General features: G+C 53.0%; 1 protein-coding gene and 1 long non-coding RNA gene across 4 annotated transcripts in view; one reads left to right on the forward strand and one right to left on the reverse strand.

Annotated features, from left to right (window-relative positions):
* The window catches only part of LOC146833372 (uncharacterized), a 60117-nt gene that overhangs the window by 8333 nt on the left and 29126 nt on the right, over positions 1-22658 (reverse strand). The window lies entirely within an intron of this gene.
* Positions 16762-22658, forward strand: part of LOC146833373 (serine hydrolase-like protein) — a 143439-nt gene continuing 137542 nt past the window's right edge. For 2 of the 3 annotated variants that reach the window (XM_085601160.1, XM_085601167.1), the window contains exon 1: positions 16855-17200. The gene's annotated coding sequence lies outside the window, so the exon portion shown is untranslated. Of the gene's footprint in view, positions 17201-22658 lie in introns of all 3 variants that reach the window. The other variant, XM_085601165.1, reaches the window with a different exon arrangement.

Genomic DNA, 22658 nt, shown 5'->3' on the forward strand with positions numbered 1-22658 from the left:
GCTGCGGCGTGTCAGCAGTGGTGTGTCAGCAGTGGTGTGTCAGCAGTGGTGTAGCAGCAGTGGTTTATCAGCAGTGGTGTGTTAGCAGCGGCGTCAGCAGTGGTGTGTCAGCAGCGGCGTCGGCAGCGATGTGTCAGCAGTACCGTGTCCTGCAGCAGCGTGTCAGCAGCGTCGTGTCAGCAGCGGTGTGTCAGCAGCGGTGTGTCAGCAATGGTGTGTCAGCAGCGGTGTCAGCAGCGGTGTGTCAGCAGCGGTGTGTCAGCAGCGGTGTGTCAGCAGTGGTGTGTCAGCAGCGATGTGTCAGCAGCAGCGTGTCAGCAGCGTCATGTCAGCAGCGTCGTGGCAGTAGCGTCGTGCCAGCAGCGTCGTGTCAGCAGCATCGTGTCAGCAGTGGTGTGTCAGCAGTGGTGTAGCAGCAGTGGTTTATCAGCAGTGGTGTGTTAGCAGCGGCGTCAGCAGTGATATGTCAGCAGTCGTGTGTCAGCAGCGGCGTCGGCAGCGATGTGTCAGCAGTACCGTGTCCTGCAGCAGCGTGTCAGCAGCATCGTGTCAGCAGCATCGTGTCAGCAGCGGTGTGTCAGCAGCGGTGTGTCAGCAATGGTGTGTCAGCAGCGGTGTCAGCAGCGGTGTGTTAGCAGCGGTGTGTCAGCAGTGGTGTGTCAGCAGCGGTGTGTCAGCTGCGATGTGTCAGCAGTACCGTGTCAGCAGAAGCGTGTCAGCAGCGTCATGTCAGCAGCGTCATGTCAGCAGCGTCGTGGCAGTAGCGTCGTGCCAGCAGCGATGTGTCAGCAGTGGTGTGTCGTGCTGTGTCAGCAATGGTGTGTCAGCAGTGGTGTGTCAGCAGCGGCGTCGGCAGCGATGTGTCAGCAGTGGTGTGTCAGCAGCAATGTGCCATCAGCGATGTTTCAGCGATGTGTCAGCAGCGGCATGTCAGCAGCGGCGTGTCAGAAGTGGTGTGTCAGCAATGATGTGTAAGCAGCGTTGTGTCAGCAGCATCGTTTCAGCAGTGGTGTAGCAGCAGTGGTGTAGCAGCAGTGGTGTAGCAGCAGTGGTGTGTCAACAGTGGTGTGTCAACAGTGATATGTCGGCATTGATGTGTCAGCAGTGGTGTGTCAGCAGCGGCATCAGCAGCTATGTGTCAGCAGCTATGTGTCAGCAGCTATGTGTCAGCAGCGTGTGTCAGCAGCTGTGTGTCAGCAGCTGTGTGTCAGCAGCGATGCGTCAGCAGCGACGTGTCAGCAGCGATGTGTCAGCAGCGGCGTGTCAGCAGCGGGGTGTCAGCAGCGGTGTCAGCAGTGGCGTGTCAGCAGCGGCGTGTCAGCAGTGATGTAGCAGCAGTGGTGTGTCTGCAGCGGCATGTCAGCAGCGGCATGTCAGCAGTGGCGCGTCAGCAGCAGCGTGTCAGCAGCAGCGTGTCAGCAGCGGCGTCAGCAGTGGTGTGTCAGCAGCAGCGTCAGCAGCGATGTGTCAGCAGCGATGCGTCAGCAGCGATGCATGAGCAGCTGTGTGTGAGCAGCGGTGTGAGCAGCGGCGTGTCAGCAGCGGCGTGTCAGCAGTGGTGTGTCAGCAGTGGTGTGTCAGCAGTGGTGTGTCAGCAGTGGTGTGTCAGCAATAGAGTGTCAGCAGTGGTGTAGCAGCAGTGGTTTATCAGCAGCGGCATCAGCAGTTATATGTCAGCAGTGGTGCGTCAGCAGCGGCATCGGCAGCGATGTGTCAGCAGTGGTGTGTCAGCAGCGATGTGCCATCAGCGATGTTGCAGCAGCGGTGTCAGCAGTGGTGTGTCAGCAGTGGTGTGTCAGCAGTGGTGTGTCAACAGTGGTGTGTCAGCAGTGGTGTGTCAGCAGCGTCGTGTCAGCAGTAGTGTAGCAGCAGTGGTGTGTCAGCAGTAGTGTAGCAGCAGTGGTGTGTCAGCAGTGGTGTGTCAGCAGTGGTATAAAAATATAAATTAACAACAGGAGAGAGAGGGAGTTTTTTGGAGCCACTCTTAGTCCCCCAGGGCTAGTATAGATCAACAACAAAAGAGTGTGTCCATCAGATGTGAACAAGTGCAGAGCGATTTAGAAAAGTGAATCACTATGTTTTTAAAAGAACCCTCACTCACCAACCTAGTTGGTGACATGCTTCATCATTGGGTTCCCACCGGAGAGACCGAATGTCTCCCCGGTGTGCTGCGACGCCTGAATTACAGCGGAGCTGGTTTTTTGTGTGTGGATGCAGTGCAAAGGGTGATAGTGTAAGTTTAAAATATGTCACAGTTTCAACCAATAAGGAATTTTAATAGTGGTAAACCGGACACAATTAAAATGGTGTGGCGGACGATAGGAACTGGTGATAATTAGACCAGCTACGTCCTAAATCAAGTGCAAAGTGATAAAAGTGGTCAACATGTTTCTGCTTATTGCGTCAATGCACGAAGCATTCGTCAGGACCTAATGTGAGACCACCACGGCGGTATACGCGCGCTAAGGCGTACCCTAACCTGTGGGGTCAGATACCGCTTAAGACTTACGGTCGAGTTTACCCTTCAGCAATTTCTGAGAGGTTCAGTTGTGATGTTCAATTCAGTTTCACTACATGAGTCCGGGTGGGAGGCGGGACTTATAGTCACACTTACTCCAAAGTCACCAGCCCTCTGCAACACCTATTTGGCCCTCCTGCGGACTCGGATGTGTGTCAGCAGTGGTGTCAGCAGTGGTGTCAGCAGTGGCGTGTCAGCAGCGGCGTGTCAGCAGCGGCGTGTCAGCAGTGGTGTGTCAGCAGCGTCGTGTCAGCAGTAGTGTAGCAGCAGTGGGGTGTCAGCAGTAGTGTAGCAGCAGTGGTGTGTCAGCAGTGGTGTGTCAACAGTGGTGTGTCAGCAGCGGCGTGTCAGCAGCGGCGTGTCAGCAGCGGCGTGTCAGCAGCAGTGTTAGAAATGGGAACCCCTGGTTGGCGTTGGTAGGTACCAGCGACAAGCAGGGACCTTTCACTTCTAGTCAGGGCGTAGGATTACCCCTAAGAATAACCCCTGCTCACTCTCAAGGTTGCGTGGCGCGAGCAGACAAGGCTAATCCCCAGGCGTTATACGGTTAAGCATTTGAGGGCATACACACAGTAAACATATCAGTTGCACCACAGAGAGACACCAGTCAGGTTTCTGGAAAAATACGTAGGCTTTATGAAAATATATATTCTTATGCAGGCTTAATTACAAGACCATTAAATAACGTTTTGAAAATGCAGGCAATACTGTCTTTGGATCAGGAGTTCTCTTAATATTGTTTACAGTCAGGTTGTGTGCAGAGCGGATCCCCTGGGGGTTGAGGGGGATTACGGGTCGGTTTGACTGGGACGGACCCTCTGATCCGCGGTGCGCACTTTCAGGCGTGGAGTGCACAATATACCTGGCAGTTACTTGGGACGATGCGGGGCCACGAACGGACGGTTGTCGGGAGCTCTACAGGCAGGTCAGGCTCTCAGCAGCACCGCAATGCGGGGCGTTGGGGCGGGACCTCCGGAAATGCGGCGGTGGAGTCGGGCTACGGCAAAGTCCCGGGACGGGGGATTCCTTCTTTGTTGAGATTGCTTCTTCTGGGGCGGCAAGGCGGCACTTCGTGGCCTGTACGTGACGTACAGGGCGACTTCTTGGGTGCGGCGCGGCCCCGGGGGATGAGACACAGTGCGAAGATACGCTTGTAGTAGTACGCACCGGGTCGTCTCTCGGACTTGCAATGCGAGATCGTGGCAGCTGTCGGCAGTGGCGGTGCGGCTCAGTCGTGAAGAGGAGAGCGAGTCAGGTGCGGGGCAGCCCAGCGGGACACGGTGCGAGCTACGGCTTACTCAGTGGAGGCACACAGTGTCGGGCGGCACCAGCACGGACTCGAGGCACTTCAGGGCAATGAAAAGATTTGCGAGGCACACTCAGCGACGGCGTCAGCGGGGCACGAGCACAGGCAGTCCAGCAGCTCAGGGTGAAGGGGGAAAGAGCCCAATGGTCCTGGGGCTCAGTTCAGGGGGCAGGCTCGGTTCCAAGCCCTTGGAGATTTGTTCACAAAAACACAAGTTGAAATTAAAGTCTTTCTCAGTCTTTTCCTCTCCTTCTTGCAGCAAGGCACCCACCACAGGCCAGTCTCCCAGGTCAGAGACAGTAGTCCTCCATGCAGCTTTCCCAGGTCCTTCTCGTCGGGCAGAGGTTCTTCTTGGCGCAAACAGAATCTGATTTCTTAGGAGCAGGTCTCCTACATTTATACTACATTTCTTTTGTTCTCCCAGGCCAGGTGGGGCCTTTGCCTAGTTCAGTCCGGTTTCTGAGCACTTTGTTTTTGCGATGCAGGCTGTTTCTTTCAGGGTGCAGGGCAGAGCCATCAGACGCTCCACAGGGGATGGAGCCAGCATTGTGGTGGCAGAGCACACTCCTATTCAGAGTCCAGGTGTACTCCTCCCACCCATCTATCTGCCAATCTTCCTATTCACCACCAGGCTACCTAGCCCTGCCCATCTGGGTTTCCCCAGCCCTGTCACTCACACAAGCCAGACAGCAGATACACATCACGCAGAGGCGGGCTGAAATGGTTAGGCAAGCAAAGGCCAACTTTCTAAAAGTGGCATTTGCAAACGCAGAATATTAAAATAAACCTTACTAAAAGATGTACCTTATTATTCTGAGTTCAGGCATACTAAACTCGATTTTCTACCATGTTCCCTGGGTCTGTTAGGATCATAGGATGTAACAATCTTAACAGCCCATTCTGGCCTATGAGAACAGGTAGCCTTACAATAGTGAAAAACGAAAATGGCTTTAATTCACTATTAGGACATGCCACACACATCAGGGCTTGTCCTACCTTATGCTTACAATGCACCCTGCCCTTGGGCCTACCATAGGGGTGACTAATATGAAGTTAAAGGAAGGTTTAGGGACTGGCAAGTGTGTGCACTTGCGCAGTCAGCATGACAGTACCAGACTGCACGCAGGTTCTGCAATGATAGACCTTAGACATATTGTACCAGGCCGTGTCTGTGGGTGGCACAACCAGTGCTGCAAGCCCACCAGCGGCATTTGTATTTACACGCCCTGGCACTCCTGGTGCACTTTACTGGGGTCTGATAGTAAACCAAATAAGCCAATCATGGAATCCAACCAACATATACATTTTACGTAGGGAGCACTTGCACCGTGGCACTGGTTGGCAGTGGCACAGTGCGCTGAGCGGCCAACACCGTAAAAACACATGAGGCACAGCGACAAAAAGTTGAAGGGAGACTCACGCCAAGGTGCCAGGTCTAACACGTGTCCCCTTCAGCTGAAGAGTGGGGAGAACTACCCTACCCCATCACTAAGGCGGAAAAATCTGGACAGACCGTCCTCATTGGCATGATCTGTACCAGGGCGATGTTCCACCGTGAAATCCATACCTTGTAGGGAAATGGACCACCTCAACAGCTTTGGATTCTCACCCCTCATATGCATCAACCATCTGAGGGGCCTGTGGTCTGTCTGAACCCGGAAGTGAGACCCAAACAGGTAGGGTCTTAGCTTCTTCAGCGCCCAGACCACAGCAAATGCCTCACACTCAATTGCACTCCATCTCTGTTCCCGTGGTAATAACCTCCTGCTAATAAAGGCTACAGGTTGATCTAGGCCCTCTTCATTAATCTGTGAAAGAACAGCCCCCACACCATGCTCTGAAGCGTCTGTCTGAACGAGAAACTCTTTGGAGAAGTTGGGAGCCAAAAGCACGGGCGCCGTGCACATCGCAGCTTTCAGGGCCTCAAAAGATTTCTGACAGGTGTCAGTCCAGATCACCTTCCTGGGCTGCTTCCTTGAAGTCAGCGCTGTCAAGGGGGCAACAAAGTTGCCATACCCCTTGACAAACCTTCTGTAGTACCTGGTGAGACCTAGGAAGGCTATCACCTCCGTCTGGGTTTTGGGCGACTCCCAATTCAGGATGGTTTCTATCTTGTGTTGAAGGGGTGCCACCTGGCCACTCCCAACTTGGTGTCCCAAGTACACCACTGAACCCTGCCCGATCTGGCACTTACTCGCCTTGATCGTGAGGCCTGCCCTCCGCAGCGCCATCAACACTTCCCAGAGGTGGCGCAGGTGTTCCTCCCACGTGGAGCTGAACACTGCGATGTCATCCAGGTAGGCTGCACTGAACGAATCCAGTCCAACCAACACCTGGTTGACCAACCTCTGGAAGGTGGCAGGGGCATTCTTCATCCCAAAGGGCATAACCCGGAAATGGTAGTGCCCATCAGGGGTGGAAAAGCCTGACCTCTCTTTGGCCCCATCGGTCAAGGCGATCTGCCAATACCCAGACGTTAAATCAAACGTGCTGAGGTAGTTGGCAGCCCCTAGCCGATCTATGACCTCATCAGCTCTGGGGATGGGGTGTGCGTCAGTCCTGGTGACCGAATTTATTCCTCTGTAGTCCACACAGAACCGGAGTTCGGGTGTGGCTCCCGGCGCTGCAGCCTTTGGGACCAAGACCACTGGGCTGGCCCAAGGACTGCTGGAGGACTCAATTACCCCAAGGGCAAACATCTTGGAGACCTCCTCCTTGATGCAGGCCCTTACCCTGTCAGTTACCCTGTAGGCCTTGTGCCGCACAGGTGTACTACCCTCAGTGTCCACATCATGGACACACCAATCAGTGACACCGGGAATCAGGGAAAACAGGTCAGAGAATTGTCCCAGTAACTGGCGACAATCGTTCTGTTGCTCAGGGGTCAGGGTGGAAGAGAGGATGACACCATCCACTGACCCATCTTGCTCCTTGGCTGACAGGAGGTCAGGAAGAGGCTCGGTCTCCTCCTCCATCCCAGCATCTGTCGCTAAGAGCATGCCCATTTGGGACCTCTCCAAGTGAGGCTTGAGGCGGTTGACATGAAGGACCCTTAAGGGGTTCCTTGGAGACCGCAAGTCCACCAAATAGGTAACAGGACTCTTGCGCTCCACCACCTCAAAGGGACCGGTCCACTTATCCTGGAGTGCACAAGGCTCCACGGGGGCCAAGACCCATACCTTCTGTCCAGGTTGCAGCTCTACCAGAGTGGCATTCTGGTCGTACCACCGCTTCATATCCTCCTGGCTGGCTTCCAGGTTTGCCTCAGCAAGTTCCCTGAAACGCCTAGTCTGGTTTCTGAAGGCCAGCATGTAGCTATATACATTCTGGGGAGGTTTCCTGTGAGATTGCTCCCAGCCTTCCTTGACCAGACTTAGAGGTCCTCTCACTGTGTGTCCGTACAGAAGCTCAAAGGTGCTGAACCCTAGAGACTTCTGTGGCACCTCTCTGTAAGCAAAGAGAAGGCATGGTAAGAGGACGTCCCACTTATGCCTCATGGGTTCCTCCAGACCCATTATCATGCCCCTTAGGGTTCGGTTGAATCTCTCAACCAACCCGTTTCCTTGGGGGTGGTAAGGTGTGGTGAACTTGTAGGTTACACCACACTCTTGCCAAAGGGATTTCATATATTTAGATATGAAATTGGTACCCCGGTCAGACACCACCTCTAGAGGGAATCCCACTCGGGAGAAAATTCCCATCAGCGCACGTTCCACCACGGGGGCCGTCACTGTCCTCAGAGGGATGGCTTCCGGGTACCGGGTGGCATGGTCCACCAGGACCAGGATGAACATATTGCCCATCGCGGTCCTGGGGTCCAGTGGCCCTACAATGTCAATCCCCACTCGCTGGAATGGGGTACCGACCACAGGGAATGGCTGGTGTGGAGCCTTCTGCTTCCTTCCACTCTTCTCACTTGCCTGGCAAGTCTGGCAGGTCCTGCAGTGAGTGTCTGAACTACTGCGCATTTGGGGCCAAAAGAAGTGGGTGACAAGCCTTTCAAAGGTCTTGTCCTGCGCCAAATGTCCTGCTAATGGCACATCGTGAGCCAGCCCCAGTAGGAAGGCTCTGAAGCGCTGGGGTACCACCAGCACACGGGCTGACCCAGGCTCAGCAACCTTAGGCTCAGAATATAGGAGGTCGTTCTCCCAGTAAATGAAATGTGTTCCAGACTGATCACCGTTGGCCTGGTCTGCAGCCTGCTGCCGCATACCCACGAGAGAAGGGCATTCTTTCTGCTCCCTGCAGAATTCCTCCCTGGAGGGTCCGCCTTCTTGCTGCCAATGGGTCAGCTCAGGCAGGTCCCCCAGTTCAGCTATCTGTTCCCCTGTAGGTTCCAGGGCATCCCCCTCAAGGTCTGCTTCCTCCTGGACCGTGGGAACTTCAGGGGCCGGTTTCCCGCGCCCCCTGCCTCTTCTCCCTAAGGCCGGTTCCTGGGCCTTCCTCTCAGGCTCCAGGTTCTCTTGAGCACCTCTACTCGCTGTCAAGGACTGTGTGGTGACACACGCCCAATCTGGCATACCCAACATCTCCAGGTGAGCACTCCGCTCCACCTTAGCCCAAGGTGAGCTCTCCAGATCGTTCCCTAACAGACAGTCTACAGGCATGGCGGGCCTCACAGCTACCTGAAGAGTACCAGAGACCCCCCCCCCCACTCAAAGGGAACCTGAGCCACCGGGCAGTGACTCTCAGTGTTGTCGGCGGCAACAACCGGATAGAATGCTCCTGGGACAACCTGCTCCTGAGACACCAGGTGGCGCTTGACAGCCGTCACACTGGCTCCTGTGTCTCTGAGAGCTTCAACCCTATGGCCATTTATGGTCACCCACTGCCTGTATTTTTTAGTGTTCTCAGGCAGCTGGGTTTGGGGGACCACTTCACGGTCTCCTAATGAGACCAGGGACATTTCTACTGAACCCCACCCACCCTGGACACCCATCTCTCCACTCAGGGCTACACTAGCCGTCTGCCGGGGGGTTGCACCAGTGGGTGCTGGTTTACCAAACTGGCGACACTTGGGATCATTGGCAAAATGACCCAGCTCACCGCATCTGAAACAGGTCAGGGGCCCTCTTTGAACAGGGGTACCTGTCGGGCCCCAGTCGGTTTCTGGGGTGGGGGAGGCTGAGAACCTTTCCCTTGGTTCCCAGGGGGATTACTTTGGGGCCTCCTCTGGAACTCCCTCTGTTTACCCTTGTCCCCCCCGCTCTTCTGCTGGGGACCCTGCCCACCTTTGGCGGAGTCTCCCACGGGACCCTTGTGGACCCTGGTGCTGAGCCAGCGGTCCGCCTCCTCAGCAAGCTTCCTAGGGTTAGTCAGCTTGCTATCTATCAGGTGTTGGCGTAGCTCAGGAAAACAATTACTGGACAAGTGCTCCCATGCCATTAAATCAAGAAGCCCTTGGAAATCATCAACCTTGCTACCCTTCACCCAACCATCCAGCGCTCTGTAAAACAAAAGTTACATACTCCACATACGTACTCCCAGGAATCTTTTTGCACTCCCTGAACCTCTGTCTATACAATTCAGGAGTTAACCCATACCTGGTCATCAAAGCTTCCTTCATGTGGGGGTACGAGTTATACATATCTGCAGGCAAATCTAAGAGTGTGTCCAGCCCTTCGCTAAGGAACCGTCCCCACAACCCCGCTCCCCAATCTCTCTCAGGGACCCGGTGGGAGGACATGGCTACCTCGTAGGCCTTGAACCACTGCCCTATGTCATCATTCCTGAAATACTCTTTCACCACATCCTTAGGTATGTACACCCTTGGCTCTACCTGCACTGGTACTGGGCTGCCACCAGAGGGAGTTGTTCCCAAACTTTTCGCTTGTATCTCCAACTCCTTCAACTTCATTTCATGTTCCATTTGGATCTTTTTTTCTTCCATTGCCAACCTTTGGCTTTCCATTGTTAATCTTTGTTTCTCCATTTCCATTTGACCATTGATTTTTGCCATTTCCACCTCATGTGCCCTGGTTGCGGCCCTGTCCTCCAACTCCTCTGGCGACAGGCCACCACCACCTCCATGGATGCTTCCGGGCGGATCCTCTACCACCTCATTCCCTGGTGCCCGTGACTCAATCCAGGCCCCAGCGCCTTTAGGTATTGAGCTTTGTGCCTAAATCTAGTTTTGGACTTAGTTGCGCGGTATAAGTCTGATTTCATTCATTCATTCATTCAATTCCAAATTTGTTGCGAAAGCCCTTCAGCTGTGCTACTGTGTAGCTTTCTAGTTTCTCTTCTTCCCATGCTAAGTCTTCCATGTCACTTACACTAAGGACTATGGATGGCGCTTTCTCTGCAACTTTGGAGCCAGGCATGATTCAAAAAATAGAGGTTCTTGGCAAAGCAACAGAAAAGATCAACAGTATGTGGCTGCGTTATTTGGTCTGAACTCACTACGTGGACACTAATTATTCACTTTGTATAAACTCCAAATGCAAATTCGAAAATCCTCAACGCTGCCTCCAATGTTAGAAATGGGAACCCCTGGTTGGCGTTGGTAGGTACCAGCGACAAGCAGGGACCCTTCACTTCTAATCAGGGCGTAGGATTACCCCTAAGAATAACCCCTGCTCACCCTCAAGGTTGCGTGGCGCGAGCAGACAAGGCTAATCCCCAGGCGTTATACGGTTAAGCATTTGAGGGCATACACACAGTAAACATATCAGTTGCACCACAGAGGGACACCAGTCAGGTTTCTGGAAAAATACGTAGGCTTTATGAAAATATATATTCTTATGCAGGCTTAATTACAAAACCATTAAATAACGTTTTGAAAATGCACGCAATACTGTCTTTGGATCAGGAGTTATCTTAATATTGTTTACAGTCAGGTTTTGTGCAGAGCGGATCCCCTGGGGGTTGAGGGGGATTACGTGTCGGTTTCACTGGGACGGACCCTCTGATCCGCGGTGTGCACTTTTAGGTGTGGAGTGCACAATATACCTGGTAGTTACTTGGGACGATGCGGGGCCACGAACGGACGGTCGTCGGCAGCTCTACAGGCAGGTCCGGCTCTCAGCAGCGCCGTGATGCGGGGCGTTGGGGCGGGACCTCAAGGAGATGCGGCGGAGGAGTCGGGCTACGGCAAAGTCCCGGGACGGGGGATTCCTTCTTTGTTGAGGCTGCTTCTTCTGGGGCGGCAAGGCGGCAATTCGTGGCCTGTACGTGACGTACAGGGCGACTTCTTGGGTGCGGCGCGGCCCCGGGGGATGAGACACAGTGCGAAGATACGCTTGTAGTCGTACGCACCGGGTCGTCTCTCGGACTTGCAATGCGAGATCGTGGCGGCTGTCGGCAGTGGCGGTGCGGCTCAGTCGTGAATAGGAGAGCGAGTCAGGTGTGGGGCGGCCCCAGCGGGACACGGTGCGAGCTACGGCTTACTCAGCGGAGTCATGCAGTGTCGGGCGGCACCAGCACGGACTCAAGGCACTTCAGGGAAATGAAAAGATTTGCGAGGCACACTCAGCGACGGCGTCAGCGGGGCACGAGCACAGGCAGTCCAGCAGCTCAGGGTGAAGGGGGAAAGAGCCCAATGGTCCTGGGGCTCAGTTCAGGGGGCAAGCTCGGTTCCAAGCCCTTGGAGATTTGTTCACAAAAGCACAAGTTGAAATTAAAGTCTCTCAGTCTTTTCCTCTCCTTCTTTCAGCAAGGCACCCACCACTGGCCAGTCTCCCAGGTCAGAGACAGTAGTCCTCCATGCAGCTTTCCCAGGTCCTTCTCGTCGGGCAGAGGTTCTTCTTGGCGCAAACAGGATCTGATTTCTTAGGAGCAGGACTCCTACATTTATACTACATTTCTTTTTTTCTCCCAGGCCAGGTGGGGCCTTTGCCTAGTTCTGTCCGGTTTCTGAGCACTTTGTTTTTGCGATGCAGGCTGTTTCTTTCAGGGTGCAGGGCAGAGCCATCAGACGCTCCACAGGGGGTGGAGCCAGCATTGTGGTGGCAGAGCACACTCCTATTCAGAGTCCAGGTGTACTTCTCCCACCCATCTATCTGCCAATCTTCCTATTCACCACCAGGCTACCTAGCCCTGCCCATCTGGGTTTCCCCAGCCCTGTCACTCACACAAGCCAGACAGCAGATACACATCACGCAGAGGCATTTGCAAACGCAGAATATTAAAATAAACCTTACTAAAAGATGTACCTTATTATTCTGAGTTCAGGCATACTAAACTCGATTTTCTACCATGTTCCCTGGGTCTGTTAGGATCATAGGATGTAACAATCTTAACAACCCATTCTGGCCTATGAGAACAGGTAGCCTTACAAAAGTGAAAAACGAAAATGGCTGTAATTCACTATTAGGACATGCCACACATATCAGGGCTTGTCCTACCTTATGCTTACAATGCACCCTGCCCTTGGGCCTACCATAGGGGTGACTAATATGAAGTTAAGGGAAGGTTTAGGGACTGGCAAGTGTGTGCACTTGCGCAGTCAGCATGACAGTACCAGACTGCACGCCGGTTCTGCAATGGCAGACCCTAGACATATTGTACCAGGCCGCGTCTGTGGGTGGCACAACCAGTGCTGCAAGCCCACCAGCGGCATTTGTATTTACACGCCCTGGCACTCCTGGTGCACTTTACTGGGGTCTGATAGTAAACCAAATAAGCCAATCATGGAATCCAACCAACATATACATTTTATGTAGGGAGCATTTGCACCGTGGCACTGGTTGGCAGTGGCACAGTGCGCTGAGCGGCCAACACCATAAAAACACATGAGGCACAGCGACAAAAAGTGGAAGGGAGACTCACGCCAAGGTGCCAGGTCAAACACGCAGCGTCAGCAGCGGCGTCAGCAGCGATGTGTCAGCAGCGGTGTACCAGCAGTAATGTGTCAGCAGTGGTGTGTTAGCAGCAGCGTGTCAGCAGTGGTGTCGGCAGCGGCGTGTCAGCAGCATGCAGCAGTGATGTGTCAGCAGCGGCGGTAGCAGCAGCAATGTGTCAGCAGCGGCGTCAGCAGCGATGTGTCAGCAGCGATGTGTGAGTGGCGGTGTGTGAGCAGCGGCTTGACAGCAGCAGCGTGACAGCAGCGGCGTGTCAGCAGCGGCGTGTCAGCAGCGGCGTCAGCAACTGCGTCAGCAGCAGCGTGTCAGCATCGATGTGTCAGCAGTGGTGTGTTAGCTGTGGTGTGTCAGCAGCAGCGTGTCAGCATCGATGTGTCAGCAGTAGTGTGTTAGCTGTGGTGTGTCAGCAGTGGTGTGTCAGCAGTGGTGTGTCAGCAATGGCGTGTCTGCAGCGGCGTGTCCGCAGCGGCGTGTCCACAGTGGTGTAGCAGCAGTGGTGTGTCAGCAGTGGTGTGTCAGCAGTGGTGTGTCAGCAGTGGTGTCAGCAGCGGCATGTCAGCATCGATGTGTCAGCAGTGGCTTGTTCGCAGCAGCATGTCAGCAGTGGTGTAGAAGCAGCGGCATGTCAGCAGCGATGTGTCAGCAGCGGTGTGTCAGCAGTGGTGTGTCAGCAGTGGTGTCTGCAGCGGCGTGTCAGCAGTGGTGTGTCAGCAGTGGTGGGAGAAGGGGCATTGACATGGCAGCGCACCCTACAGGGCAGAGAGAAGCAGCACTGACAGGGAAAAATAACCTACAGGGTTGGGAGAAGGGGCACCGAAAGAGCAGCACACACCACAGGGCAAGGAGAAGCGGTGTGTCAGCAGCAGCGGCGTCAGAAGCGATGTGTCAGCAGCGGTGTGTCAGCAGTGGTGTGTCAGCAGCAATGTGTCAGCAGTGGTGTGTCAGCAGCGACGTGTCAGCAGTGGTGTGTCAGCAGCGGCGTCAGCAGCGATGTGTCAGCAGCGGCATCAGCAGCGATGAGTGAGCAGCGGTGTGTCAGCAGTTGTGTCAGCAGCGGCGTCAGCAGCGGCGTGTCAGCATCGATGTGTCAGCAGTGGTGTGTTAGCTGTGGTGTGTCAGCAGCAGCGTGTCAGCATCGACGTGTCAGCAGTGGTGTGTTAGCTGTGGTGTGTCAGCAGTGGTGTGCCAGCAGTGGTGTGTCAGCAGTGGTGTGTCAGCAGTGGCGTGTCCGCAGCAGCGTGTCAGAAGTGGTGTGTCAGCAGCGGTGTCGAAGCAGTGGTGTAGCAGCAGTGGTGTGTTACCAGTGGTGTGTCAGCAGTGGTGTCAGCAGTGTTGTCAGCAGCGGCGTGTCAGCAGCGGTGTGTCAGCAGCGGTGTGTCAGCAGCGGTGTGTCAGCAGCAGTGTGTCAGCAGCGGTGTGTCAGCATCGATGTGTCAGCAGTGGTGTGTTAGCTGTGGTGTGTCAGCAGCAGCGTGTCAGCATCGACGTGTCAGCAGTGGTGTGTTAGCTGTGGTGTGTCAGCAGTGGTGTGCCAGCAGTGGTGTGTCAGCAGTGGTGTGTCAGCAGTGGCGTGTCCGCAGCAGCGTGTCAGAAGTGGTGTGTCAGCAGCGGTGTCGAAGCAGTGGTGTAGCAGCAGTGGTGTGTTACCAGTGGTGTGTCAGCAGTGGTGTCAGCAGTGTTGCCAGCAGCGGCGTGTCAGCAGCGGTGTGTCAGCAGCGGTGTGTCAGCAGCGGTGTGTCAGCAGCGGTGTGTCAGCAGCAGTGTGTCAGCAGCGGTGTGTCAGCAGCAGTGTGTCAGCAGCGGTGTGTCAGCAGCAGTGTGTCAGCAGCGGTGTGTCAGCAGCGGTGTGTCAGCAGCGGTGTGTCAGCAGTGGTGTGTCAGCAGTGGTGTGTTAGCAGTGGTGTGTTAGCAGTGGTGTGTCAGCAGTGGTGTGTCCGCAGTGGCGTTTTCGCAGCGGCGTGTCAGCAGTGGTGTAGAAGCAGTGGTGCAGCGGCATGTCAGCAGCGATGTGTCAGCAGAGGTGCGTCAGCAGCGGTGTCTGCAGCAGCGTGTCAGCAGTAGTGGAAGAAGGGGCATTGATATGGCAGCTCACACTACAGGGCAGAGAGAAGCGGCACTGACAGGGAAAAATAACCTACAGGGTTGGGAGAAGGGGCACCGACAGAGCAGCAAACACCACAGGGCAAGGAGAAGAGACACTGACAGAAACACACAACAGAGGGCAGGGAGAGGGGGCACTGACAGGGCAGCGCACACTACAGGGCAGAGAGAAGCAGCACTGACAGTTCAGCACTTACCACAGGGCTGGGAGAAACAGCACTGACAGAAACACACACCAGAGGGCAGGGAGAAGGGGCACTGACAGGGCAGCACTCACCACAGGGTTGGGAGAAGAGGCACTGATGGCAGGGCAGCGCACCCCATAGGGTAGAAACAAATACCCCAGACATGGCAGTACACACACCACAGGGCAGGAAGAAGGGGCACCGACAGGGCAGCGCACAGGGCAGGGAGAAGGGAACCCAACAGGGCAGCGCACAACAGAGGGCAGGGAGAAGGGGCAGCGCACACTACAGGGCGGGGAGAAGGGGCACTGACAGATTAGTGCACAGCACAGGTCAGGGAGAAGCGTCATTGACAGGGCAGGGAAAAGCGGCACTGACAGTGCAGCACATACAATGGGGAATTGAAAAGCAGCACTGACAGGGCAGCGCACACTATGGGGAATTGAATAGCGGCACTGACAGGGAAGCACACAGGACAGGGAGAAGCGCCACTGATAGGGAAGCACACACCACCGGGCAAAGAGAAGCGCCACTGACAGGGAAGCACACACCACCGGGCAGGGAACAGCGCCACTGACAGGGAAGCACACACCACCGGGCAGGGAGAAACGCCACTGACAAGGCAAGCACAGGGCAGAGAGAAACTGCCCTTGTAATGCAGCACACGGACAGAAATGCGAGATGTGCGCAGGGTAGGGAGAAAAAGAAGCGAGGAGACCCATTGTGAGAACATAAGATGGAGAATGACCTGCATTGGGAATGGACCGGAGGATGCGCTCAATCACAGGGAAAGGCAAACGCTGAAACTGAGGGTGCACTGATCGTGCAAAGGAGCATGCAGAGCAGCTGCGCTAGACAAGCAAGCCAGCAACAAAGGATGACTGCCCGGAGGTCGTGATCAGATTCGGCAACAGAGACAGAATATACAGCTTCAGAGTGGGACGACAAGAGTCCACGGGTGAATAGAAAGAAGAGCAGAGTCAAGGGAACGGATTCTGTCATAATATGGCCGTAGCAGCTGAAGAAAAAGATCCAGTCAATCAGGTAGACCGAATAAGAGAAGAAGAATGCTGGGGCGCAGTGAGCACCAAGGCAGCGCTTATAGAGGGATGTGAAGGAGGTATCTCTATAACAAGCATCGATCTCTTGTCTTTATGGAGCCATGTGTTTCTAATTAGAAACACATGGCCCCATAAAGATAAGAAAGTGCTTTGCGACAGCAGCAAAGCAGGTGACCCAGTCGGATCGGAGGTGAAAGGGCGTCCACAAAAAACCCTCATTTCCAATGGCAGGCCACCGTTTACCATAAACAGTGATGCCAGCCAATGGAAATGAGGGGCGGGGCTTAAAGCCCTTTTCTGAAATCCCTCTCTCACAAAATTTCTCGCCCGTGAGCAACGCATGCGCTGCAATGCAGGCGAGACCAAAAAATCACACCGTGTGAGAAGGGGGCAGGTCTTGGAGGGGGCGGGGCGTCGTGTTAAGAAGCACCCAGCCACCAAAGCTCTTCCTAAAAAAATTTGTACAAAAATAATAATAAGCATGCCGAGGCTGCTGCCGATGTCCTGGTGTGTATTCACACCCATTAAGTTCAAAGCCTCCAAACACAAGATGAAAACCACTGCTTGCAGTGTTTTTCAGCTCATTTTCCCTGCCACCATGGGATATCAGCTCCTCACCGGGTGACCATGTGAAGGGAGTCGATATTGTGCGTCACCCGGTGGCATCGTGTGAGTTGAGTAACAAACTCAAGATGTCCGGTGGCTTTAGCCCATTGGTCTTCAAAGTAGGGGCCGTGCCCCCCAGGGGGGCGTGGCATCATCTCATGGGGGGGGGCGCACACTCCACCTCACCATTTCAACTTTCATTGTTTTTTTGGAGGTTCAAAGTATGATTTCTTAGATGTTCCGTGCCATAAATCAAATGACGCTCCCCGATTTGAGTGATCAAGCAGAGCGGCCAATCAGCATGTGGCACCGTCAGCACTGTCGTTCAAACAATCAAAGGGGCAACAGCACAGATGCAGGAATTACTGCAAATGTTGACTAATAAAGCTCGTGAATGCTTTTACTTTGGCTGGCACAACAGTGCTTCTTCACTGCTGCTTTTCCCTTCGTCGTTGCTGCACTTCGCTACCAGGTGCAGCCTTCTCCCTTGAGGTTACCCTGGACGTCGCACCTTCTGTTTTTCACTGCCTCGCTGCATAGGAGTTTCCATCGGGTGAAGCCTGCCACTGGCATTCCTAATCCTTCTGCTTCTTTAGAGGATGGAATATTCTAATCACTGGCAGGTAGGCGTTAAGAGTGTTTTTTCTAAAGGCTTCCTCCTTTCCTCCCACTACTAGCAGGAATGTTTGATGTTTGGAACAGCAGAGGATGTGGCATTTCAAACACCATCCCAGTTAAATATTGTTGTATTGTGTCTTGAATCCCACAACATACTGTGTTTAATTGCTAAATATGTGTTACCGCCATTATGTTAAAGAGATTTGCAAAGTGTGCCTCGCAATTTGCATGATCATAAACAAGCAACAAACGTGTTTCCTGAGTGCAGTGACAGCGTAGACTCAGCGTGCACTTACGCTGAATGACGCCTTGCCGGCGTTTGGCTTATCACAAGCATTGAGTACTCTTGCTGCCTCATTAAAACAGAATTAAACCACAAATATTTGTTGGGACAGTGAGGATAACTTGAAAGATTGGCCTCCTCCCTTTTTTCTGTTTTACGCATCCTGTATGTGTAGAAGGCGCCTGGTGGGCTGGGTTCTTTAATTTGCGCAGAGTAGGTGACTCGAACAAAGTATCTGGTACTATCTCAGCTCTAGTCCCATTTGAATGATGTGTTGCGCAAACCAGGAAACTCTCCATTCTTTCACCTACATTCAGGGCTACTGGAACTATGCAGCAGAAGAGGGACAAATTATGCTGCAGGGTTGAGTAAAGTATGCGGCAAGAACATTGTAATTGTATTACTTCATTATTTAGTGAGTAATTATCAAAACACCATTAAACCTGTTTTTCTGAAAGGGTTGTTTCTCAACGGTCTCAAACAAAATATGCTTGAAACCAGCCTCCTTCTTTTCATATTTATATTCTGAAGTAAACCTGAGTGAGATCTCATATCCTATGTATTTAAACTTTTTTTTTTAATGCTGCATCAACATTTTAAATCACATCGTAATTGCGCAATGGTACCCTTGCTATTGTAACAAGGTATACTGTGTTCTATGTATTTTACTGTTTGGCTTTAATTAGCCATGCAATAATAAATAAACTTGAAAGTTGAGTTATTTACTACTTTTTAAACTTGGTAACACTGTCTGGGCATTGGTTTCACCTCATTAGTACCAGTTTAATACTGAAATATAGCAATAAGCAACATAAAGGTGACCTGTTTTGCAAAGGGCCTTACAGCGCATGGTGACACTTGTTGCTGCATTTTTTGTAACTCTGGAACCTTTTGAGCTAGAAACTATTTTTTTGTGGTTAAAATCTGCACATTATGCAGCAGATGATAGGTTACATGGCAAATATGGCACATCTATAATTATATGAAAATCAGCAGGGCCGCACAATTGCATAATTTCAGTGGTCCTGCGTACATTGAAGTTTTAGGAGTGAATGACTGAAGCAAAACGGACTATGAACAAATGGCAACCATTGGAAGCATCACAGCACGTATAGCAGAACAGCAGTTGGTGACTAGAATCAGAGTGGCTGACTTTGGTTCTTGCACAGCAAACACAAGGAGATGATGGACGGAGTGCTGAAACTTTTCAGACACTCACCCCCAGTCACAGATCTGGGTTGAATCCATCATCGTTCTTTAGCTCACTACGCCACCCCAGTTCAGACACAGCTATATGCAAATCAGTCTTCACCCTGTGCCTCATGGGAACAGTCCAGCCCAAAGTGCCAAGCCATGTCTTCCCTGGATTGGAAACAAGCATCCTGGAACCGGTTTCGGGTTCACAGCCCTCATCAGCCAGACTAGCTTGAATCCAGTGGCAAAGTCAGCAAGGGACCCACGTCTGGGCATACCCTGCCAACTTAAGGCGAACAAAGCAAACACAAGGAGGTGATGAACGGAGTTCTGACATGTTTCAGACACTCACCCCCAGTCACAGATCTGGGTGGAATCCATCATCGTTCTTTAGCTCACTTCACCACCCCAGTTCAGACACACCTATATGCAAATCAGTCTTGACGACCCTGTGCCTCATGCGAACAGTCCAGCCTGAACTGCCAAGCCATGTCTTTACTGGACCGGCAACAAGCATCCTGGGACCGGTTTCGGGCTGCCCTCATCAGCCAGGCTAGCTTGAATACAGTGGCAAAGTGAACAAGGGACCCACGTCTGGGCATACCCTGACAACTTAAGGCGAACAAAGCAAACATAAGGATATGATTGACGGAGTGCTGAAACTTTTCAGACACTCACCCCTATTTACAGATCTTGGCTGAATCCATCATCGTTCTTTAGCTCAGTTCGCCACCCCAGTTCAGACACAGCTATATGCAAATCAGTCTTGACCCTGTGCCTCATGGGAACAGTCCAGCCCGAACTGCCAAGCCATGTATTCTCTGGACAGGAAACAAGCATCCTGGGACCGGTTTCGGGCTAACAGCCCTCATCAGCCAGGCTAGCTTGAATCCAGTGGCAAAGTGAGCAAGGGACCCACGTCTGGGCATACCCTGCCAACTTAAGGCGAACAAAGCAAACACAAGGAGATGATGGATGGAGTGCTGAAACTTTTCAGACACTCACCCCCAGTCACAGATCTGGGTTGAATCCCTCATCATTCTTTAGCTCACTTCGCCACCCCAGTTCAGACACAGCTATAAGCAAATCAGTCTTGACCCTGTGCTTCATGGGAACAGTCCAGCCCGAACTGTCAAGCTACCAACGACTCCTAGTGGTGGGTGACTTCAACTACCACTGGGATAAAACACCCAGAGAGTCGCTTGTCTACCAATTCGAGATAGCCATGAGCTCATTGGGGCTTCACCAACTGTTGAATGCTCCAACTCACTTAAAGGGCCACATACTTGACCTCATCTGGACTTCTCAGCCACAAACTAGTCTTACAGATATCAGCATGTTCACCTGGTCTGACCACTCGCTGATTAGCTAACTGTTGCAGCCGCCACCCGGTTGGAAAACCGTGCACAGCTGGAACAGAATTGAGGCAGAAAATCTGGTGGGCACCTTACTCAGACTCTCCCTGAAAGCACCCGTTATAGGTAACCTGGACCACGAGTGTGCAGCCCTCACCGACACGCTTAGGAAAGCCATTAATCAGGTAGCACCGGCACGGAGGGAGAAAGTTAGAGATAAACGAAAGGGTGCCCCCTGGTTCAATGAGGAACTGAGGGGCAGGAAACATACCCTCTGCCAAGCCGAGAGGCGGTGGCGGAAATCAGGCAGTCAAGCCGAACTCGCAGCCCACAAACTCTTGCTTATCTCATTCAAAAAACCCATCATGACTAGGAAGGCTGAATATTACCAGGCAAGAATCACGGGTGCAGCAGACAAACAGAAAGAGACTTTTAGAATACTAAAAGAACTCAGCCAGAAGTCAGTACAGAGATCCACAGCTTCACCAGCAGACCACAACACCTTCCAGACCTTCTTTCTGCATAAGGTTGCGGACATCCTAGCTGAGATTGAGAGTATCCTGATCCACCAGGCCTCCCCAGACCAGCCCCTCACGCCCGGTAACCAACTCCCCTCCTTCCCTAATCTAGATCTGGCCTCCCTGTCACACCTGATGAACCGCATCAAATCAGGCTCACCAGCAGACCCCTGTCCCCCAAGGGTTTTCTGTAAGGCCCTCCCCTTGAAAGACAGATCCTCGCCCAATTAAACCGCTCCCTGGAGACAGGCTACCTTCGCTCCGACCTGAAGTTAGCCAGGGTCACCCCCCTACTGAAGAAACCATGGACAGATGCTGCTACTCTTAAAAACTACAGACCTATCTCCCAGCTCCCCTTTCAGGTGAAAGTCATAGAGCAACACATCCTAAAAACACTCTCGGCCTTCCTGGAGGAACACCAGCTACTCCAGGGGCAACAGGCGGGTTTCAGGACCCACCACAGCACTGAGCTGGTGATGCTATCTATATTTGATGAGCTCAAAGCATGGCCGACAATAAGAAACTGGGCGTCCTGGTTCTGTTAGAACTATCAGCAGCATTCGACACGGTCAATCACGCACAGCTTCTAGCCCATATCACCGATTTGGGCACCTGCCGGTTGGCCCACCAGTGGCTTGAATCCTTTCTTTCCGGGCGGTCTCAGAGGGTCCAACTTGGTGAGTAGGTGTCTGACAGGGGTGCCCTCACGTGTGGCGTCCCCCAGAGCTCAGCACTGTCCCCGCTCCTTTTCAACATTTACCTCCAGCCACTGATAGCTGCCCTAGCGCTCATGAACTGTCAAGTCTTTAACTATGCGGATAACACTCAGCTCATCCTCCAGATCGACAACTCCCAGTAGGCCTCCTCACGGATTCAAAACATTCTTAGATACACCGTGAACTGGATGACAACCAAGTCCCTAAAAGTCAATCCTGACACAACAGAGGTCCTGGTCATCCCCTTGAAGACAAACCCCTGGAGTGACCGATTCTGGCTCCAAGAGCTTGGCACAACCCCCATGCTGGTCACGGCCGTAAAAAGTCTGGGCATCAAGATCGATGCCGATCTCTCTATGTCCAACCAAGTCGCAGCCGTGACCGGTACCTGCACAGGCTTGCTGAGACAGATGCGGAGACTTGTCCCCCTCCTTTCGACTGCAGCGCTACAGATGATAGTATCAGCCACCATCTTGTCCAGATTGGACTACGGGAACGCCCTATACATCGGCCTACCGGGAAAACTCACCAACAAATTGCTAGTGACCATGAATGATGCAGCCAGGCTGATCTTCAGGCTACCCAAACAGGCGCATGTGACCCCTCTGCTGTGCAAGCTTCACTGGCTCACCATCAAGCAGAGGGCAAAATTCAAGGGCCTCTGTATTGCTCACAAAACAATTTACGGCCAGGCCCCAGCCTACATTAAAGAGCGCCTTGGAAACTATGTGCCGGGCCGGAAACTCCGGTTCTTCGAGAGCTGCCTGCTGGCAGTCCACCGGTCTAATACGGTATCCAAGGTAGGAAGAGCCCTCTCTGTCCTACTCCCTCAACTCTGGAATAAACTGCCCGATATCCTCCGCAAGGAATGCGCTCTCCTCCCTTTCAGGAAACGCCTTAAAACGCTCCTGTTCAGGGAGCCTTTGGACACAATCTTATCCATCTGCAACAAGTGTTCCTGGGGACTGAAGTGGGTTTCGGACCTCTCTCTCAAAGCGCTAAGAGACCTGCTAGTGATTAAGCGCTATAGAAGTAGCAGTTAACATTAACATTAACATGTCTTCCCTAGACCGGAAACATCCTGGGACCGGTTTCGGGCTAACAGCCCTCATCAGCTAGGCTAGCTTGAATCCAGTGGCAAAGTGAGGAAGGGACCCACGTCTGGGCATACCCTGCCAACTTAAGGCGAACAAAGCAAACACAACAAGATGATAGACGGAGTGCTGAACTTTTCAGAGACTCGCCTCCAGTCACAGATCTGGGTTGAATCCATCATCGTTCTTTAGCTCACTTCGCCACCCCAGTTCATACACAGCTATATGCAAATAAGTCTTGACCCTGTGCCTCATGGGAACAGTCCATCCCAAACTGCCGAGCCATGTCTTCCCTGGACTGGA

Source organism: Triturus cristatus, chromosome 4_2 (genome assembly GCF_964204655.1).
Source record: "Triturus cristatus chromosome 4_2, aTriCri1.1, whole genome shotgun sequence".
Classification (NCBI taxonomy): domain Eukaryota; kingdom Metazoa; phylum Chordata; class Amphibia; order Caudata; family Salamandridae; genus Triturus; species Triturus cristatus.